Below are 23,519 nucleotides of genomic sequence, written 5' to 3'. Positions count from 1 at the left end.
GCTGTTTCATCAGACTTCAATGATTTCCCAGGCTTTTCTACATCTGGCTTAAGAGAAATGGACTCTGAGGCAGAAATGGCAGGGGACCCTTGACTTAGTGTCAATAGTACTTGACACTGAGAGCCACAACATTCCTCCTCATTTATACAAGGACCAAGAAAAAGCAAGTGTCATGAAAGCTAAGAGAGTTTTATACACAAATAAAGGAATGTTTCACTCTATGACAGTTCTTAGCTAGAACCCCTCTTACAAGGAAAGTTGAGGCAGGAGGAAAGGCTTTTCCTCTTTTTACATCTTTAGTAAATATTCTAAAATAAAACTGCACAAGAAACAGTAAAGCCAGTGAAAGTCTCTGTTATATCCAGCATTAGCATACCAAAGTCACCGGCATGAACTCAGCATGTGGAGCTTGCCTATTCATTAGCTGGATTGCTCTATTTTGATGGTGCACTGGTTTAGCACTGATGTAACACCTTCACAGTCAAACACTGTGAGCATGGTTTGAAAGACTGTAAGCATTTCCTTCAGGTGGCCAGGCAAGCAAAGTGAAATGAAAGCTGCTGGTGGGTGACAGGAATAAAAATACAGGATAAGAGAGTGTGATATTTCTCAGAGCCACACTGGGAACGCTGCAGGACTCCTAAAGAACACATCCAAGCTGAAAGGAGAGAGGAAGAATTTTTGGCGGGAGGTGATGCAAACAATTACTGTGCAAGCACTAAAAGAAGACCTGCTTCTTGTTCTCTGTTTTTTTTTTTAAAGGCTCAGGGAATAGATTTGGCAATTCTGTTTTCTAATTTTTAATGCTCTGTCTGTGTAACACCACCAGAAAACTTGATGGAAAATACCACTTAAGAATTGAGCTGCTGGTACCTCATTCAGAAATGTGCTATTTGTCCAGCTATTCTCTCAATTCATCTTCGCCACTGAAGTTTAATTTCAACTGCATGTGTGTCTTTATCATTTCTGAAGCAGGAAATATTAATCACTAAATCTGATTGGTCTCACTGATGCTTACCCCAGGGCAGCTTTTTTAGCTTATGAAAACCAGTGTCAGTTTACATTGTCATCCACATGGCTTGATAACTAAGAGCTGAAGATTGGCTATTTCCATTTTAACTAGACAATAAAGCAGAGAAGCTGATAAACGCTGAGGTAGGGCAGATTTCAGCAGGAAGGTTTTATGAAATGAAGTTTTTCATTGGCCTCATACCCACCCTGTCACTGGAAGTGGAGCTGCCTATGCTTATCCTTTTAATGTTTTTATTAAGAGATGTCAGCAAAAGATGAGAGAAGACTGTGCAGCCAACTGAAAAAAGTAAGAGGGAAAAGGCTTATTGTTATATAAATGTCCTTTCCTCCCACTTTTGCAGAGCTGCTTGCTCTTGATCCTTTCAAAGCAGTCTCCCTTCAAGAAAAGAAGTTGCTGTTAGCTGGAATAATACAAAGAAGAAATTACAACAGTTAGTCTTTTATGTTAATATTTTATTCCATTAATGCTATTATTACTTATCTAGCACAAACTGTATGCTAGAGGCTTTTCAGACAGCAAACTCCATGTCCCGGTGTATAGTGTACGGGTGATATATGCAAGAGGATGTGTCAGTTGGCATCTAATTAGATGCTGGCATGTTCCTGAAGAGATGGGCACTGGGCTCCTAGCTCTGCAGTACAGGGGTAAACCAGACTAAACAAGATTTTTAAAGTTGTTCTGCTCTCAGCTTTGAGGTATGAGGCCTGATCTCTTCTCGGTGCATTACTTTTTCTGCTGGTAAAAGCGAAGCTACTGTGCTTTGTCCCTGAGTCTTTAGATTTCAGAAGGTGTCACAAAACATAACTTACTTGTAGATAAGGACTACTTAACATACTGGGACATGCTCTCATTAAAGGCCTTTGTGCACTGCTGCAGCATGAGACCTCAATAAATGCATTTCTTTCTTTGCCAGAACACCTTTTCATTTTCTGTACTTGGTTCCACAAACAAGCACTGAAATTTCACCTGTATTTTTAATGAGTTTGCTCCATATCCCCTTTTAATTTTTTTTTTTAATTTTTTATTTGAAGGATTAATATTTTAAATTAAACAGAAATGGAAAGGGGCAAGACAAGTATAGGGGCAAGGCTTACAATGCTTTGGATGAAGTTTATTGTAATTTCCTCCATTTTCCCCTCATGTGCTTCCTTGGAGAGATGTTTGAATGGAAAATCAGGCAGAGTTGATTATTGATTTCTCTGGTTACCACTGTAGAGGAAAATTCATTACACCTAATTGCCTAAGCAATTGCCTAAGCAGGTAATACCTTCTGCTCTCGATAGATAGAATTTTCTAACTGATGCACTCACCTCTCCTCTAACAAAATCTCTGAAAACTGGAGATGTATGGTTGACCTGGTCCAGCAGGTCTTCTTAATTTTGCATGGGAGGACTGAGGTTAAGCTCCTCCACAGAGTTACTGTGCACACATTCATGCTTCAGAGAGATCCCCTTCAACAGAAGCAGCAGGTTAAAAACAGGGCAGAAAGGGAGAAGTAGCTGTGCTTCTTCTGAGCCTTCCCACCTGCTCCAGGCATTGCACATGCCAAAAGAGAGGTGACACAAGAACAGCAGGAGTGTACTCCTCTTTGCTTTTCAAGGAGGATAAGGGCTGGTCCTGATGATCAGGAAAGAGGTTTTGCAAGTGCCCTGGGGCATCCTGTGGCTTCATAGACAGCAAAATGCTAAATAGGGATGTCTTCAATTTTGAGTTTCATACAACCCTTTCTGAAGCTGAATCCCTTGTACTATAAACTCTGACATTAAAGACCCTGAGACCCAAGGTCCTCTGTAGGGACAACTGTGGGCAGTCATCTCTCCCTCCTCAGCCAGTCCCTTGGGATTAGTTGCTGGCATATTGGGGAACACAGGTTGGGTGGCCACTGGCATTGACCACACCACCTCTATACAAATCTAGGAGATACAGACATAAATATAAAGCCTGTGCTTAAACTGAGCATCTCTGAAGTCTTGGGTATATAGTGCAATTCAGGGTTTGGTTTAGCTCAAACAAACAAACATGTTGGGTTTGGAACACCTGCCTATGGCTGAACCATATTATAGTTTTGGCCTAGTATCTCTGACTGCAATCTAATCTTCCTTTATACGCAGGGTGACGCCTGTGTGTACACACAGGCAAACGCAGAGAAGCCTCTGGGGAAGGCGAGCAGTCAAGTGGGGAATTCTGCATGTTGGGAGCCCACATAGAGCCCAGCTGATGAATAAATAAAGGAGTGCTGGCTTCTGACTGTGCCAATTTCTTAACCTTTGGGATCATTAACGACTTCTCTCTTCCACTGGAAAAAAAAAAAAAGCCAGCAGTTCCTGTATTTTTCAGAGACACAAGCAAAGCATTTAGGACCACAAATAAGCTCATAATTTGACAGGCAAAATGCCCAGAAAAGTGAAAGCAGATTTCTGCCTCCAAGTCCCTGAATATCTTAGTGATCCTTTACTTGGTTTTCAAGTGCTGTTTCCTTTTTGTTTAATCACAGGTTTGGGTCAAGGCACTCTTCAAAATATCATGCTCTGTCCATGTGCATTTTCTTAACCTTTAGTATGTTCACAGTTTCCTGCTTTGCCAGCAAAAACAGACACCACACAGAAATGTCCACACATGTCTAGAGCGGCTGCTGAGTAGCTCTCATTTTTAATTTACCTACCATTCATCCAGGTGTTTTTTTCCCTTATGTGCAAATCCAGCATCCACAGAGTTGGCATAACAAGTATTCAAGAAGCTGTATTTGCTGTGAAACTGAGCAAAGGGAATTAGCTACAGTGTGTGAACAATAACTTTATAAAGAGCTAAGGCTGATAAAGGCCATGGCTCGGCACAATGTTCAAACCACTTGAGAATGAAGTAATGTTATTTCTTTCCCAAAAGACTTCCAGCCAAGGAGCCCAGCGGATTCTCAAAAGGAAGCAGGTGGCACCCTGGGGAAGGGTCTGCCTGCCTCAGGTTCCTTGCTGGAAATAAGCCTTTGGGTGCTCTCTTGGAACTGATCTGAGAGGATTATTGTGCATCCCCAGCCTCTCTGAAGGACCAGACTTCCCTGTCACACATAACCATCCAGTCACACAGAACCATGCAGATAAACATGATACTTCAGCTCACTGGGTTTCCAAGGGCTTCCATTATCTAGGGAGGTGATTCAGGAAAGACAGTATCAGAGCATGGGGCTTTGCTGCCTTACTGGGTGGCTGCTGCTGCTTCAGAGAAAGGTGATAGTTGCATTTGCATCAAGTCACAGTAAGAAATTCTGACTGAGTATGGGGAAAAAAAGAGCAATGTGAGAGTGGTTCAGCACTGAAGCAAGTGCCCACCAAGGCTGTGCACTTGCCATTCTGGGACAGCCAAAACTCAACTGGACAGATCTCAGCAACCCACTTTAAGTTTAAACTTACCCATGATTGAGTGGAGTTTGGACAGGAGACCTCCAAGCCCCATACAACCTAAACTGTGTCAAGATTCTATGAGAGAGAAGGACAAGATGAGCCTCCCTTTTCTACCCCTCTACCCCCCTATATCCTCTCCCCACCACTTCCCCCTCCCTATGCATCTTTTGGATTAGAGTTTGACTACTTTTCTGCTATAAGGAAAGTTTTGAAGGTAACTCATCACATCCACACCTGATTTAGAGGAGAAATCCACATCCCAGTGGCAATTTCATACAAAGTTTTCAATAATAAATGACTTACTTAAGACCATGCAGTACAATGACAGCAGAATGTGACTCTGACCTGGTAGTCTGAGCACTAATGGTTTGTAGACAGAGGAATCACACTTCCTTCTGTTCCTCAGAGGAAATGAGAAGGACATTTCTCTGGGCAGCCTCTGTGAGGAGCCTGTCACCATGGTGAAATGCCAGTTGTGCTTATTCTGTGTAAACCACCTGAAATCCATGTGTAAAGGGGCAAAAAATTAACCTTTAAAGTTACCCCTACCAATCACATTAAAGGGAGAAGAATGGCATAGTTAATTTTATTTGATAGTCATTAGGGGAAGAACGGACTCCAGTCTTTTCCATTAATAAAAACTTTATTAATTTCCTTAAATAAAGGTTTTAATGTTTCACTTACACCTATTTCTTGGATTCCAGATGAATTCATCTTTGTTATAAGCTTTTGCATTTGCTTTTGGGATTTTCCTTTTCCTTTTCGTTTTCCTTTTCCATCTTCTTGCCAGTAAGTTCTAGATAAGTTTTCAGGCTGCAGGACATTGCTGCAGTCGGGATAGCTGTAAGAGTGAGATGCTAGCTGAGTTGCGAGCAGACGCGGAGCTGTTTCCACTGCAGCCCTCGGGAGACCCCCAAGCTGCTTGCACACCCCACTCGATGCTGAGCGGTAGCTAGCAGCACATAATTAATGCATTAATTAATCACGCCATAATGAGAAGCATGGATGAGGTGACTGCTGCAGGAGTGCTTTAGGGAGGAAATACAAAGCCGAGCTCTGCTGCCATGCAGGCACAGCCTCATGAACGGGGCACTCGCCCTGCGGCGATGCCCGTGAGCTTTGTGTGTCCCGGCTGGTGGCAAGCACTCCGAAAGGGCAGGGAGGGAGGAGCGGCGGGGCTGCGGCTGCCCCCGGGCTGCGGCACTGCCCGGAGCCGGTCCTACTTCCCAAAAAAGATTTTCTTGAAATGAAGGATAAGCGCCTCATGATGGGACACCGGGGGTAGAGAGAAGGAGGGTGGAATGGAGTTTTTTTGGTTTTTTTTTTTTTTTTTTTTGATCGGTGTTAATTTTATTGCAGAAGAATTTGTAAGCGTCTTCTTGCCGCTCTGGATTTTCATTTTTTCCCCTTCCTTGAAGCTGTGAAATTTTCTGAATTGTGAAAAACACAGGTCCTTACTCAGGTTTTCAGGTCAGCAAGAAATCCATGATTGTCTAAGATGAAATAGCTGTGACTTTCCCCGGGATTAGTTTGTGATATGCCACATTCAGGAAATGCATCGCCTGCACCTTTGAAGCTGAAAGATAAAATCAAGGGAATAGTTTTGGATTTGCCTGCATGGCAACAGTGGCTTACTCGGCCAAAAACTTGTCAAAAGGGAAACCACAAATTATTTCTGAAGTTGATTGTAAAATTCTGTCAGACAGAAAGGGGAAACTACAGGCCCACTTCTCTTTCACGAGATGTGATTAATTCCCATTGATTTAATCACTGCTGGGATGTGTGTCAGGTGGGGATAGAATGGGTCAGAGAGGAGAGAGGACTCAATAACAGGCAGCCTTTTATGATTATCTCTAATCATAAATTTTCCTCACTGGAAGTCACTAAAAGGCCTTGGCTACAGGATAATGTTCATACACCTATTTTCTCCTGCTGTAAACAACAAAACATTTTATGTACAAAGTACAGGATATGGATTGTCATGTCAGGACTTCAGATTACTTCACTCCTTACAGTAAAGTGCTGCAAGTCTGGATTTGAGAGGTAGCTTGTATCATGCTGCAGGGTCTTGATACAGCAAACAAATCTCTGTGAAAATGGAGACACCTTCCCTGTGACAGGAGTGCCATTGCCTACACAGATATTGGCAGCTTGCAAAGCCTGTGTAATTGGTCATGGGGATAAAGGACAGAAATATTTCTAGATGCAGCACTTTCCTGCTGATTTCAGGATCGTCCTACAAAGTAATATGACCAGCCTCACCAATTCAGCCCTTGCATGTTCCCTTCTTCTTGAGAAATTGCCTTTCTTCAAAAAAGAACAGTATCTGTCAAGGACAACTAATCCCTATTCCTAGCTCTCAGGGGGTCCTTTCATGTGGCAAGAAAAAAACACAGCTTAGCTAAGTGAAAGTGGACTGATGTTCTAATTTTGTTCTTTTACTTTCCTTTTGTTTTACAATCTATTTAGGATTAGAAATGTACTTAGGAGATGTAATTCTCCTGAAATGGAGTTTCTGTCAAAAAAAAACCCAAAAATGTCATGACAAGGAACAATCTTAAAAAGTGTGAAACTTCTTGTTTCAGCAGTCTTTAATGGAATACTGCTTTAAAAAATAGCCTATGAAATTGCTTTGTTTTGACATTTATCAAATGAAACTTTTGGACATTTTATGTCAAAATGGCATTTTTCATTTCAAAAGTGACCTAAATGAGAAGGAAACAAAGTTTAACAAGAGAACTAAATACCTGGAGATTGAAGCATTTTGGGTTGAATAGTTTAGTCTGAATTACCTCATCAAGAAGCTCAAAATAATTTACTGTAATCAGAATGGCATTTTCCTGACTTGTCAAAAGAACAAAAATAATAAAACCATCTCTTATACATCTCAGCTTTAAGCTGAGGATGAAAGAAACATTTTTTTGTTTTGCAGCAGCATCAGCACATGGCAACATAGCAAAAGAGCTGCTTAAGATGCTTCTAATTTCTGTGGTGAGTGGGAGCGAGTCAGTTGAAAAAACACAACAGCTTAATCAGCCCCATAGCTTTTGTTGATATGAGAACTATAGATGCAGATTGTAAATTGAACATTAAAAAAAGTTATTCTACAAATAAATTTCTGAGCCAAGAGGCACTACCTATGGCCACCAAATCTTTTCATCTCTTGTTTTCTTCCAGTGAAACACAGCCCTAAGAATTTTAATTTTGTTGCTGAAGGCTTGTGTTACCGACCTGGTCGCCCCAGCTTCCTTGGAGCTCTTACCACATGCTCCTCACTGCTGTGGCTGCTGCCCATGTGCAATGAGCCTGGGGGCTAAAAATACCCATTACAAATGCTACAGCATAGCAGCAACATTTTTTTCTCTGTATGAAATCCCTCCATGAGGATTGTGTTACCATCTCACCTCAGCTAGCACATGCCGTCTGGGATTAACTGGCCCATGAAACTCAGTCCTGGCAAGAACCAGTGCAAACCCTATTCTGCCCACACTCCAGAGCTCCCTTGAGGGCATTTGGGAGGCTCAGATGTGCTCAAGTGCCTCTTCTGGGGGTTGTTCCACACAGGGGTCACCATCCATTTTACTTCCCCTCTTCAGGTATAGTCCAGACTTGGCAAGAGGTGACTATCAGTGTCCCCATCCCCAGTCCCCATAGTGGCTTTCCCTGCAGGCTCCCTGACATTTGAGCTCTGTTGTAGCTCCCCTACTTAGTGCTGTCACACAAGCTTTCCCATGAGGACATTTCTCCTTCTTTCTTTGGAAGCCTTTCACATCTTTGGAGGAATGGGAAGGGGACTTGTTGAGGCAGAAGTGTGTAGATAGAGCAGGGGACATCTGTGTAGGAAACTTAACTCTGTGTAGGTTATCCCATCCGGACACTTTGTCACTCCAGACACTTTGTCACACTTTGTCACTCTTTACTTTGTAAATCTAGAGTCTTACCAGCATGAGTAGCAGTTCCTTTTATATCTCTGCATGAGGTCAAAATTTGTAATGTAATCTGTCCTTGCCATTGTGTGTGTATGTGTATATATATGTATAAAAGTAGCCATATAGATGCTTATAAACCAATGAAGTTCAGCAACTCCGTGAAATTAGGAACATACATGTCACTGTAGTAGCTTGGGAAAAAAAAAAATATGCAGGGCTTAGCCCTTTCAGGCTATCCTTTCTTGTTGCAACAATTTCTGTGAACAGGGTGGCAGGAGGGACTGGGTGACAAGAAGTTCATGATGAGGTATGGGGCCCTTCAGCCTTGGCTCTCTGGGTGAGGTGTGACACCATCCAGCAGCGTTTGCAGCTTTCTTCCATCAAGAACAGTTTTTTAGTTGTGTTATTTCTTCTGGACAGAGACCTCTCACAAACTGTCAGACCCTTTGTTCTGAGCTGAAGTCCCCTTTAGAAAAAAGTTTGTGAACAGACTATAGGAAAGATGGTATTTCTTTCTTTTTTTGTAGTTAAGGGCCAAGGTAAACTGGCACCAAGGGCACAGCTTCACTTGCCCTGTCCTGTTCAGTGAGGGCTTTGGGATCCTGGATATATTTGCAGCATGTTTCATGGACACTATCACTGGGTGTATAAAAGAGCAGTTTATTACAGCAAAAGCTCTGCTGATAGCATGGTGCCCGCAGTGAGCTCACAAGGATGGCTGGATTATTAAGGGACGTAAAAAGAGCCTTTTAGAAGTGTCACTCCTACACACCAGGGTACAGCAGGAGGTGCACAGCGGCGGTCTGTGTGTCTCTCACAGCAGGGACTGTTGGCACAATGGCTTCTGTTTTTGCTGCCTGTTCAGTATTATTTGTTTTATGTTGATACTGTCAATGCACTTAAAGAGATTATATATTTTTCCCATGGCATAAACAAAATGACTTGCATTTTGCAAGGAGAGTAATGGTAATGAGAACTCAGGCTTCAAGGGGAAATGATAGTAAGGTTGACAGCAAGGAGAAATAAATCTTGTACATTCAACTTAGTCTGAGCTGACTGTCATTTCCTTAAATAAATTAATAAAGTCAAGTCCCCATGTTCTTACCTTATGAGGATGGGGAGAAGAGGGAATGAGCTGTGACCTTGTGGCAGGCAAGTGTTTTTAGTAGATGATCTCTTACCATTAGCTCGAACCAAGCTTCAAGCAAGACACGAATTTGGTGGTTCTCCTCAGGCCGATGTCAAAGCTTCCAGGCCTTCCCCTTTCCATCCACTACTTTGCAGCAGCCCAGAGCTAGACATGATTACAGAGACCAAGGATGATGTAAGGACTCTTCTGAAGCCAGCTGGGCTTAACAGGTCACTTCAGAAACATCTCCAGCCCTTCTCCCCTACCCAGTGTCACCCCTCCCATTCCTTGCTCAAGTGTGTAGTCATGAGCAAGACTGAAATGGGGAGGGGGAGTCATGCTATTAATAACTCTGAATCACTGCTCCCTGGAAGATGCTGAGCATTTGTATATCCTTTGTTCCCAAGGGACAACATACTTGCTGTATGTTACAGCCATTTGTTGGTTTGTTTTTTTTCCCCACTCAAATTCAGAACAGTGGCAGCTGAGCCGCTGCATGAGAATAGCATTCAAATGTGTAATGCACCATAAATAAACAGAAATAGACAGCCAGGAAGCTGTGGTAATCACTGCTTTGATGTAGCATGAGTTATGATGTGTGTATATATGTGAGCGAGTTTGTGGGGGCGGGGTTTCAGGGTTTCATGTTGCTGGCTGTGCTTGTTTTGACTCAGCTGCTGTTGCTCTGGGAAGAGAGCGAACCCAGTCTGTCATTTACCTAGCTCCACCTTCGCACTGACAGCTGTGCATGTCCCTTGACTCAGAGGAAAGGGATCTCATCCTCCACTGCCTGTTCCCTTGGAGTCCCTCCCTCCGCCTCCTCCCTGTCCTCTTTGCCCCGGTAGCAGGGCAGAAGGGGTAATCCTGGCTGTCTCCCAGGACCGGGTCACTCTTCCTGCAACCTAGAGAGGATCCTCTGACATCCTGGGCTCCAACATCATCTTCCAGGAGTAGCTGATTTATGTTTCTCGGGTCTACATTAGGCTGTTGGATTTTTTTTTTCTTGCTGATTTCCTGCTGCTGCTGGGATAGTGAAAGAGGCAATGGCTGTGTTAGCACAGACAGGTGAGGTTATTAACAACTCGGTGTCATGCTTCCCTCAAGATACCGAAATTAAAAAGGTGGCTGTTGCAGCCTAGTGCTCTGAGATCAGTAAGATACACACAGTAGGTGGAAAGAGCGGAAAGCCAGCAGAAAAAAAAAGGTAGCACGGGTGTCTCCTTGTTGATTATCTCCTATCAGCTTCCCAGGGACTCCTTTAGCTGGCACAGCAAGCTGCTTGTTTGGAATTATCTCCCTGCCCATCCAGCAGCAAGACAGCTTATTAAAACAGCCTAGCTTTCTTTTTGTGCTTTTTGCATTAATTTTTTACCTGGAGCCAATAGCCTCCCTCTGAAAAACTTGTTTGGTCTGAATAGCCACAAATGAGTCTAACAGTGCTTAAGTGCTGCTCGGGTTCAATGAATTCTCTGACCTTATGATAATTTCGGTGTCACAGGGCACCAATAAATGCCAAAAGCTGTCCGCCAGCCGGTAACTAGCCGCATACCCAGCGCCGGGCGCTGCGCTGCCCAGGCAGCCGGGGCCAATTAAAGCGGCGGCAGCAGCCGCGTCCTGGCGCCCCGCGTCCGCCCGCGCCCCCTGGCGGCTCCCGGCCGGAGAGCGCCCGTGCCGCCCCGGCGGCACCCCGCCCTCCTGCTCCGCTGCGCCCCGCCCGGGGCTGAGAACAGCCGCTGAAAGGCTCGTTCTTCCCGCGCAGGAAGCGCCATTTCCCAGCTGGGGTGGGGCGGGGAAAGCGCAGGCCTTGGCTCTGCTGAAAAGCAGTTGTCTCAAGCAGGGAAAAGGTTTAAGAACCCAGGAAACTGGGAGCACTTAAATACCTAAAAATTTTTCAGCCGAGTCAGTCAAGTCTGACAGGCTAAGATAGTCCTAATGGACTGCGGAGCGTGGGCAAAATTTTCTTGCAGCGGTTATATATTGACGTAACCAAAGGCCATGCAGAAACTATCCGAGTGAAGGAGTGGTTTTTAGCTAGGCAGTTTCAATGGGAATTTGGTGTCTACATATCTGTGAGCATCCAGAGGTGTATTTTTCTGATTGTTGCCACTTAATGCAGTTACACTTTATTTTATTATCATTTTACTAAAGAGGAAAGGTTGGACATTGAAGTCTTTCTACCTATAGGGACTGTAAAACATAAAAGCAAGAGTCAGCCCTGCAGTTTTTCTCTGAGGAATAAAGATGCACCTTGGTAGAGCTGAGTTAATACTGTAACTAATCTCTCCCTGACTCAGCAAGGAACTGAGGGATGTACTTAACTTTATTCGCAAACTCTAAGTAGTTTGTGAAACAGATGAAGCCTTGTTGCTGTGTGACATAGCTGCACACTAATAGATGCATTAAAAATGCTGTCACAGCGCACCTATATTGCCACACATGATAATTAGTCAAATTGCAAGACAATTATCATTCCAGTGCTGAGATTGCTGACTTGCACTTGCTTCACAAATGCTGGAAACACCTTCCTCATTCAGAACTAGCAGGCCTAATTCTGTGTTATGTTGTAGCTCCATTGCCCTCCAGCAACACAAAAGGCCTGAAGAGGCTAGAAATAGCCTCTGGAGAGCAATCTCTGACATAAGATGTTCATCCCAGCCCATCTGTTGGCATACAACAGCTCCTCAACACTAGCTCACTCCAACTGTCTCACAAACCTCTGCCTGGGGCCCTTGTTGGGAAGGGGCCATGTGTTTGACACGTACAAGCAGAGAGCACTGCCTAGCAGTAGCTCAAAAGCAGCTTATGGTCCTAGGGGCTAAATTAAACTCAGTTCAGGAGACAATAATAATTGAAGTGCCCCTTCCCTCACTCCTATCCACCAAATAGCATCTCCTCCTCCCCTTCTGTTTACTGGCTGTCCCCCAGGAGATCCTTGCTAGCCCTCTCTCCTGCAGAGAGGTTGAGTTGGAGCAGGGGGATGGTGCAGGACTAGGCAAGGAGCCAATGATGACGTATTTTGGAAATGGTGGCAAGCAGGAGAGGGAAGGGAAAAGCAGGCTGTGTCTCCTTCATCTCAGTGAGCATCTCCATGCACAGAGTGGCAGAATGAGCCCTAGGAAGCGCATGGTGAGCCCTAGGAAGCCCCTGTTTCTGGAGACAGCACAGTAAAGTGGAATGTCTCTGCCTTCATTCCAATGTGCCAGCTCACAGTGAGTGGGCGGAGGGTTTTGGGCAAGAGTGTGTTTTAGAGCCACTTACCACTCCGTGTCTTTTGCTCAGGGCAGAAATGCTCTCCTGTTTGGTCTTGCAGGCTGCCTGTGGCTCTGTCCTCCAGTGGGAATGGAGCTGTTGGTTCTCTCCCACCATGAAGTGGTGATGGCCCTGGGCTTTCCAACGCTGTCGCTGAAGTGCAGAGCAGAAGGTTGCCCCACTGTCCACCTGCCAGGCACCAATAGTTCAGACACTGGGTGCCCACTTCTCCTTCATTTGGATGTTGCTCTCAGCATAAATCCTACTTTTGTTATGCACAACATTTTCAAAACAAAAATTGTATAAGCATGAGAAATAGCCACTGCCCCTGACTTTAGATTGCTTTTCACTCTTTGTAAAGACAGGACTTGATAAAATAGCAACACAAGATAGCTTCTCCTAAGTCATATCTCTTTTTATATTAGCTTTCCAGGCTCAAGCCACCCAAGAAGAACATGAGGGTTTTTAATGCTCTTTCTTGATCAGAGGAAAAGATTAACATAACAGGATTCTGCAGTGCAAGAGTTATTTGACATTGCAAGTCTGATATAATAAATTATTCTGCTCATTTCTGTAAGTATATAAGGCATATGTAAACCAGCCCAAATGTCAGTATATTCAGACTTTTTTGAGTTTTTGATTTCTTTTGCATTGCAGAAGAAAAATACATTTTATTAAATGAAAAATTATTGACACTTCTGTTCTCACTAGCTGAAATTAATGAAAGCTTTGTCATTGTCTTAAATGAAGTGAGAATCATACCATTGCAGTCCTGTTTAGCGTGATAAAGTTGACAAGCTGCCAGTTTCCTGTTGGCATTTTAATGGCTTTTTTTATTATATTAGAAGCAGATAAATTATTTGTATAGTGATTTATTCTATTTTGCAATTAATTGCAGTCATTGAAATGTTTTATCTTACACTGGGGCTTTATTTTATATGGTGAGGCCATCATATTTCCATTTTTTGTGGTATTTGAGAGCTTTATATTTGCTCAAAAGATGTAAGTATGACAGTTAATGACTGGATGCAAATTCAGTGTTCTGCTTTCAGATAGTTTATTACATTCAGTCAGTGTCTTTGCTGAGTAGAGATTTACATTTTAAGGCTTTTTATTTTTAAATTTTAATCTTCTGATATATTATTACTAGGATTTCAGATAAATCCAATATTTTTACACTCCACATTTTTTGTTCTTATTTACTGTGGTTCTTTTTTTCATTTTCAAGGAATAACATGAATGAAATGTGTATATAAAATGACGATACATTATAAAACACAGATACTGCTAGCATGAAAATATTAGTAGTTATAAATCCATCTCCAAGAAAAATGACTATATTTCTCTGCGTTCAACCAGCTGTTCATTAAATGGAAAGATACTTTTTCTAAATTGTCTAAATTTTAAGGTCATGTATCTCCTTGTAATGGCTCAGTCTTTTAAGGAGCATTCTTCCAGTTGCTAAACCAGCTCTCAAAATAAAGTCTTTTCTACTGTTTATGTGCATGCAGATGAAATTTGTATTCACAGAGAGAACTAAACCAAGGCTTATTTTCTTTTTCACCTGAAGATCTACTCTCCCACCTTTTAGATGCTTCTGCTTTTGAGGTGTGGAAGCACATGTGAATCACAGCAATTGAAAAAGCAGCTAAAACTGCAGATTTCTGGTATTTCTCTGTCCTTCATACAGCGCTCATTGGGCTCCTGAACTTGACAGAAGCTTGGCCATTTGTACTGTGAATACTTAAATCTAGGTAAGCTAGAAAGCATAAAAAAATAAGATGTGCTACTCCTTGAATAGCTGTTTATAATGTATGGAGGGGAATAGAACATTACATTGTGGGGGAACTTTACTAGAGTTCCCAAGAGGATTAAGTGACTGACCTTAGAATTATGTCAATATCACTGGCATTGCAAACCTGCTCAAAGGCTCCACTGGGCAAAGAGCTGGGCCTCTATCTAATCAAAGGCAGTCCACCTGGTATAACTGAAAGCACTTATGCTGATGCAGGTGACACAAATGCAAAACCACTCCTACTTCTGGTTGTCAGTAGCCTGTCTATAATCAGTCTAGTGTCTGGATTTTATTTCCTTAAACAATGTGGGAGTTTTTGTGGTATTTTTTGTGATAAATATTGAATGATGACTTACCCCCAAAAGTAAGATTAGAATTTATTCAGAAATGCTCTTCTATTTAGTAGTTTTTAAATGAACACATAAATTAATAGATAAGATTGTTAACAACTCGGAAATAAAGTTAATTGTTGATGTAAATTGTTACTCAGCAGGAATTTTGTATCTGCCAAATAGCTGCAGTTTTAATTGCTGAAAGTCACAATGCCTTAAATAAGTAATTTCCATAAGTTCCATGAAATAGCTTATAGATGTTTTTATTTAATGTTAATATTTTAATTATTTTAATAACAATATTATTATTTCTAATTTTTATTTTATATTAAAATTATATGTTTATTAAATTTTATATATTTTATTTTATATCATTGTATATAATTTTAATTATAATATTTTAATAATTATTTTAATTGTTTTAATTATTCTTCTTTCATAAGACAACTTCTCCTAGACACCACACTCCTGGGAAAATTAGAAAGAAAAACAGAAAAAAGAAATCACTCTAAAGCACCCATTCATCAGCCCCTGTATCATAAGGTTAAAATTCAGAGATGAAAATAAACTTTGCTAAAAAAATAAAGCATGTTTAGCCATGTGGCAGCAACTGATGTTTGAACATTGTAGCAAATATATGATCCCTGCGTTATAGAAATTAAAGGTCAATAATTCAAATACCAGTTATTTTATTTGACTCACATAATTAGTGGCCATTACTGCCTATTTAAACTGACTGGTGAATGTTTATTTACTATTGCATCACATCCCCAGAGCAGCACAGTCTCAACACACTGATGTATCTAGCAGCAGAAAATGCCCACACTGAAATCAAAGGTGTCATTGCAGCAAGGGCAGAGACACCTCTGCCCTTGGGGTGCCACTAGAAGGATGCTCTGCATATGGTCCTTAGTGCATAACAGCTACCTCTGCATGTACTTGCCATTTCTAGGCAGATCTGTCCAATTTATCCCCAGCTCCCAGCACCACAGTGTGCTGCTGCCACTGCCCAAGCTGGTTTCCTCAGTTCTAGTACAAGTATGTCTGTGCCTGCTGACATCATGACTCTTGGCTCCATGAACATACCTATAGAAACAAAGATGAACCAACCCTCCCTTTTTAAAATGCTTGCACAAGATTTGCAAGATTCGTGCAGTGGAGACCGCTGATGAAAGATGTTTTCTGTCAATGGAAAGAGCAAACCATGGAAGCATGGATGCAAGTACAGGAACTACGGCCTCACCTGTGCTCTGGGGAATGCAGTGACTTCCCTGCTGTCCATACTAGCTTGCTCAGTGGCTTACCCACTGACAACGTGATTGTGCAGATCCTTGTTTGTGAAGACAGTTCAATAGCCTCAAATGAGACTGCTTGCAGAGAGGGTGGGAATTTTCCTGATACACACAGCTGAACTTTAGGAATTGAATGGGATCCAAAGTCACATGAGATAGATTCAGTCATATGTCTGGTGGATGAACTGGTTTGAAGTCAACTGCTGCTTCTGGCTGGTGGGAACTTTCTATGAGGATGGAAAGACAAGGCATAGAAATTACTTGTTTTATATAAACATGATTATTTGTAATTAATTGTTTCTATTCTATTACCTGTAGAATGTTAGGTGAAATAAATGATTCATAAAGCTCATCTTCCCTTATCTCTGCAATTCTTTCTTGGGCTCACTGGTGAAATAATTTATGCTTGTTTCTCCATTTACTGCAATTGCCCTTTATCAGAATTCAGGCTATACTTCGCTGGCTGATTCTGATAGCTTGAAGTAATGCAAAGAGGATGTTTTTAAAGTAGATTATTACAGAGAAAAGAATGATTTTCTATCACCATGATGATATTTGCAAAGGAGATCTAAATTTTCTTTCAAACAATACTCTAACTGCTTAATCCTCTCACCTCTAAGAATATTTATACATACAAGAATCCGAGTTACCTTTCCTGTCACCCCAAAACCAAACATGTTGATAAGGCAATATGAAATGAAAAATAATTTTGACTTGAGAATTTCTCTCTTTGGTAGAGAAGCAGATATGAAAATAACTTAAATAATAAGCTGAATAAACTCAACTTAAGCTTCAGTGTCAGGGTCATATCTGTCCCTGGTGCTAAGAGGGATAGTATTTAAGGGTGACAGATGAACATTTTGTTTTCTTCTGGTCTTAAAAATCTATGAAATCAGACCTCTCAGCTCTGGAAAAGTGCAGCACTTTTCTCTGAACCAGCCAGAGCTACAGAAAAGCATGTCAGACCTGGTCCTTTAAGGGCACCTTGAAGGGCCTGGAGGGAGCTGTGGTAACACCATGGTGGCTAAGTCAATGGGAATACTGCTAATGTGATACTTACAGAGTTCAAAGTGGCCTTTGAAGGCAGCACAATGAGAAGCAGTCTTAATTATTTTGTGAAAACTTCCTTTCCCAGCTGCTGCTGTCAGGGGTCCTATGGGTTGGGAACTGGTCTGGCTATGAAGGTTCAAGATGAACAGCTGCCCTTGAGCATGCTTGCATTTACTTGCAGTTAAATTTGTTGCTCTGAGAAATATGGAGATGCATCCAAAGCTCAGCCTCCCAGCCCCGGATGAAGAGGGAAGTCAGCATGGTGCTGATGGATGTTGCCAGCCACGTGCTGGGGAGGAGAGCCTGTGTGGCTTCTGTCCCAGGTTCTGCACTAAGTGCAAGCACCTCCGGACAGAAGCAGTGCTGGCTACCTCCTTCCTCCCGGCAGGGCACCAATTTGCAGACATTATCCCCAAGCAACAGGAGATGAGCTAAGCCAGATGAAATTTGGCCAGTTCAGGTGATAAAGCACTTTGCTGCTGCAGAGCTCATTATGAACCTCACAGCCCTTTCTGGACCTAGGAGATAAACAAGGGAATTCATTAAATGCATTGGCTTATTAAGAGTGACTGACTTACCTTTAAGATTCAGTCTACATCATTTGTTGCTCATCATAGGTAATTGTAGATGATTAAGGATATGAGGGCTATCAATTTTCCACATATCAGGTAATCACCACTGTCCTTGTGTGTTGTCCTAATTATTTAGATTTGCAAGTTCTGATTTACAGTGACATACAATATTTTAACCTTTTTGATTTTTTTTACTTTTTTTTTGCAACTGGCTTGTCAAAGATATAGGAAAGCAATTTTTATTTCCAAGAAAAATTCCATCACAACGAATTTCAAAATTTAGTCCACTTCCAGTAGTAGAAACATCCCTGGAGTTTGAGGTACAAATCCCAGAGTCAATAAATAGCTAGTTGTTGGAGCAAGTAACTCAAAACCCCAAAAGCAGGGAAAAAAAATTTCTCAGATCAGTGAATGGGTGCTGTGTCAACCTTTAAGATTTACATCATCTGAATAGTACCAAAAATATGAAAAAAAGTTAATGATGATCATGTTAAAGCAATGAAAATGGAGAATAACTTGAAAGTGAAGAGAAATAGTTAGAAGGACTGAGGAAAATAATTAAATGCCTAAAAAGCAGCATGTTAAATCAACAGAATAGAGAAGACTATTAGAAGTAAAATACTCATTTGTTTAAATGTGGAAATCCTGTCCAAAAGAGGAAAATAAAAGACAAGTTAAATTCATCCTGTTGAACATAAAACTCTAATGAGGCAAGCCAAAAAAAGATTTGAAGAGTAACTTCCTACTGGCATAAAAGTGACTAATAAGAAGTTTCTCAGAAACAGGAAGCCTTTTGGAAAGTCAATGGGCTGAGAGATGATTAAGGTGCAAATAGGATACTCCAGGAAGCAGTGCTATGGTGAGAAAGCTAAATGAATTATTTGCATCAATGTTCTCTTCAGAAGAGGTCATGAAGGTTTCCACACCTGAGCCATTCTTTACAGGTTCAAGCCTGAAGAGCACTCAGAAATCGAACTGTCAACAGAGGGGATTTTCAGAGCAATTCAATAAAATGAGCAGTAGCAAATCTCAAGGACCAGGTAACATTAAACCAAGCATTCTAAAGAAGCTAAAATATGAGTCTGCTAAACTACTAATTTCTGAAATCATTCTTGAAAGTGGAGAAATGGAAAGTCGCAAATGTGATGCTATTAAAAAAGAAAAAAATAGTTTAAGGAGCAGAACAGAAAAACTACTGACCAGTAAAATTGATTTCTGTACCAGACAAATTGGTAGTGATCATAGAAAATAAAATTGGTAAACACATAATTTTTAAGAGGGCAAACATGCTTCACAAATCCTTTATCATCCTTTGGGGGAGTTAATGAGAATCAGACTAAGGGCATGCTGCCTGATATACAGTGGACCTGGGTTTTCACAAAGTGATGCACATCACCAAAGGTCCTTAAAGGAATTAAACAGTCATGGGATAAAAAGGAGGTCCCCTCACATGGTTTAATATATGGCTAAAAGAAAAGTAACAAAGATTAAGGATAAACTGCCATGCTTACAAAGTGAAGAAATGGGGCCCAATTGAATCCCACAGGGCCCCTGCTGGGACCCATGCTGTTCTGAATTACTTTTGATACAGGAATGGGGATGAAGCCAGGCTATGTTCCAACTTTCTAGCTTTCAACTGTTTTCTCTGATCAGGAATGCAGTTTAATTTGTGTACAGACTGAACAGGTTGGTGCATAGGCCTTTATGACAAGGAGATCATTGCCAGGCTTGTGTTGAGATTTTGTGGGTCTGAGAGCAGGCTTGAAGAGAAAGGAAGAAACTCTTTCTTTCTTATGTTAGAAAATGCAGTAATAGCAGGCATCAGACATATGTTGTGTATGCCTCAGACTTGACAGAACTGGCAGATATTCCTCTTGCATATGTCAAGCAAATTAATTGCTAATATTGACCCACCACCAGCAAAGATACTTGTTGACTGAGGATGGGAGAAAAGAAACTATTTGCCAATCTATAGACCAAGATGTCAGAAATATAATACTCCAACAAGAAGCAACTTTTTATCATTGAAACATCAGATTTTCATAAATTGTTACACTTAAGCATTTTTATTACTCTCTTGTAAGAATCAAAGCTCTCTATATGTTAAATTTGGCTATCTGAGAAATCCAGGTATTTTTTTACTGCAGGTATATGAAGATAATTAATTGTCAAAAGGTAAGTGGTCACAAATTTTCTCTGCTTTAATTAGTGAGCCTTTTCAGGCACTCTGAATCCTTAACCCATGAGAACCTTAGGGCGAAAACAATCTTTTTATTGGCAGGCACACATCTGTGTTCTTTTTTTGATATTAAATAACTGCAGCATTTCTCCTTCAGAGGTGTGATGGTCCCATTAAATGGGATGCTGTTTCAAAACTTATCTTTCAAATAAACTGCACTATAACTGTTGCATACAATGATTGTAACTCTGAACTATGAATCTAATCACAAAGTGTATTGATGATACTTAGGAATATTTCTATTCCTTTTGCTTGTGTAACAGCTGTTTTGGGGCTTGGTAGTTAGTGTGGTTGTGTAATTTTTAATTCCAAGTAGCATAACAGCCTAACAGCAAGTCTCTTGTATTAGAAATGCCTATATCTCACTTTCAGTGGAGCGATGAGTAAAGAACAGATAAATAAACCTTTGTATGGTTTGGTATAGCTTGCATACATATACTCTCCCATATCTTCATATGTACTGCACATCTTGGGCAGCAGGACAGGCTGTAGGGTATATGGCAGGTATGTGGCAGGTACTGCATATATGTGTTGTGTTATCTACTATGGGAAAACTCCCATATGGGAAAATAATAATTTACAGACATTAAATTAGTGAAACTCCAAAGAAACCACAGCACAGCACTGTCAAAATAGCTGTAAAAACCTACTTTCCCACTCTCACTATGACAGTGAAGTTAGTGGAATTGAGGAATTGAATTAGATTGTCTGCTTGTGCTGTTTGGCACTGCCTTGTGTTTTGTGGAATAACAGGCCCTGCCATCAAATTGCTCCAAGCTCTGGTTAGAACAAATCAGTTCACATCAATTCACATGAACAGTGCAATGACAGGTTACACCATTGAAATGTGGATTTAATGTGCAAGGCAATGCCAATCTGATCTGACAGTGGTATATAGTGATGGGAGCAGCTGTCAACAAGGACAGAAGTGCATGGAGACAGAAAGCCCAGAACATCCAACAGATTCTTCTTTTACTTATCCTCCTTTTGTACTGATTCAGTGAAATTGCTTGTATTTGCAAGGATACCAGGAAAAAAATAGGTCAAATAGCAAAATATTGTCCCTGAAATACTTCCATTGAAATGGGTAGAATGATACCCACTTATTTCTTTCAGGGATAAATTCAGCCCATTATTATTTCTGATGCATTTTGCGTAAAATGAATTAATCAGTTGACAGGTTTAGAGTAGGAAGAGATTAAAAAAAAACCCAAACTAAATCTGTTTCATGATGTTCCCAAATTTGCTTTAGGCTGAAAGAAACTTCTGTGAAATCTCTTTCTATCTTTTCCTTGTTTGTATAGTCTTCCATAGATACCTGCTATCAATTGCTGTTCATATCATGATGCCAAAAGAGCTGAATTTTGGGTTGAGCTGTTAAGTCCATTTCTATATATATGGTGAAAGGCCAACACCTTCCCCTCACATACAATTTCTGCATCAAGACTAGGATACTAGAACCATATAACTTCAATTCTGCTTATCTTTCTGAGAGATTAGGGCACTACAAAATGACTAAAGCAAACAGCTGCCTGAACTGATATCACGCAGCTGAATTTTTCACCATTCTTTTTCTCTTAGTATATTTATTAATTTCTGTCTCAGCAAGACTACAAATCTACAAATGAAGCTCAGCCGACCAGTGGAAAGTGACAATAAGCACTGAGTTTTTATGTAGGGAACAGAACATTTCTTCTGCTTGGACAATACTCTTACCATTTGTGGGATGAGGTGAACAGATAATAAGTACAAATCTTTGTTAATGTAACCATAAAGTTTTACAGCTAAAATTGGAAAGGTCAAGTAGTGCAAAAATCAAGGTTTCTCTGGCAATCTCTAACTTGGCTTCATTCTACAGCTGGAGTATTTTCTTTTCTATTTTACATTGTAAAATGTGTCATGTAATATATTCCTCTTAGACGCTAAATGCGTATGATAAGTATACAAGGCATGAATTGTGGTAGAAGTAACTGTTGCCATGGGAACTTAAACTTTTGCATATGCCAAGTTTTAATCTGTAATAGTGAAATCATAAGACTCCAATGAATGGGGGTGTGGCACATCCCTCTGACCTACCCCTTGGAAGCAATCCCTTCCTATGTACCTCCCTACCAGCTCCGTGCTCCCACATCTGATCTGCAGCACGTCCCTATGCTGGGCTGGGGAAACATTGGGCTGTTCTTCTGCCTCTCTTTTTCAGAGAGTCTATTGAATTTCTTCCTGGTACTGTCAACTTAGAGGTGAGCCTCTAGAGGCTTGCACACAGGATCAGATCTGACCTGTGTTGCTTTGTTCAGTGAGTTCATTAGCATGTGTTTAGCAACACTTATCAGTTCTCTGCCAATTCCAGATGCATTTTCCCTTAGCCTCTCACAGCTACCATGAGTAATGGACCTATTTTATGCCGTGAAGAGCAAGGGTATGGCAACTTCTACTGGACCCAGCCAGAATCTGGAACCCTACTTCCAGGGGCTTGAACAAATTTATTTGTTCCCTAAGCATTTATGCCATCAGTTACCTAGAGAAATACACTACACAGAAACATTCTTACTTTAGACCCTTTCCCTAACCTAGTCCTAAAATGGGAATTGCTGTCTTGCTGAAATTCTGATGCAGCAGTGTTTGTTTACTCCCAGATAGACCTCAAACCCTGAAATATCAAAAGCATGAAACAGAACTGCAGAGTGAAACATGTTTGTAGATAACAAAACTGTTCATTTAGTCAGTCTCTGAAGACACTTGTCACCTTGTGGGGATTTTTTCCAATATCTTGTATTTTTTTCGTTCCTATGGCCCAGAATCTCTGGCTGGAATGTAGCTTGTGAGGGATCTCAGTTTGTAGTGGGGAGAAGCCCAAACTCTGTGTCCATTGTGCAATTCTGTGGGCTTCTTATGACAGGAGATCCAAACAGAAGTGATATAGGAATAACCTTTCCTGGGGAAATGCCAAGCCACTGTTCCGACATTTTGATACATGCTGGTGAGGTAGCCTCTATGGCTCCACAACCTCTGTGTGTATGAACCACTTTGTTCTCACCACTTTTCTGTCCAGTGATTTTTCATAACTTTAAATTCAGGAGGAGGAGGCATGTGGGGGGAGGTGTAGAGAGAGAGAAGGAAAGAAGGAAAAAAAAAAAAGGGAAGAAGGTCGGTCTGTCTTTCTTCCACAATAACTACAATAATCAAAGGAAAGTGACAATCAACAGAAATTGGGAGGTAGCTTCCCAAGCAGCACTGTGTGCCATCACTTGAAGAACAAAGAGTTTATTCTCTCCCTCTTGGGATGATCATCCATGCCAAATATTCTGGCACGTTCTTGAGCCTGCTATCCAAATAATATTCACTTCCTAACAGGAACATTTGTCTGTGGGTAATGCTCTAAGTTATACTGCTGGGGTTTACAGGGCATGAGAATTTTTGGTGTTGGAAAGAGCATAATAGGCCACCTCCTCTCTCTGCAGGCAAGCAGAGACTGCATTCTTTTCATGTAGGCTCTTCTTTGTC

Source organism: Anomalospiza imberbis, chromosome 3 (genome assembly GCF_031753505.1).
Source record: "Anomalospiza imberbis isolate Cuckoo-Finch-1a 21T00152 chromosome 3, ASM3175350v1, whole genome shotgun sequence".
Taxonomy (NCBI): domain Eukaryota; kingdom Metazoa; phylum Chordata; class Aves; order Passeriformes; family Viduidae; genus Anomalospiza; species Anomalospiza imberbis.
This window is presented reverse-complemented; position numbering follows the sequence as displayed.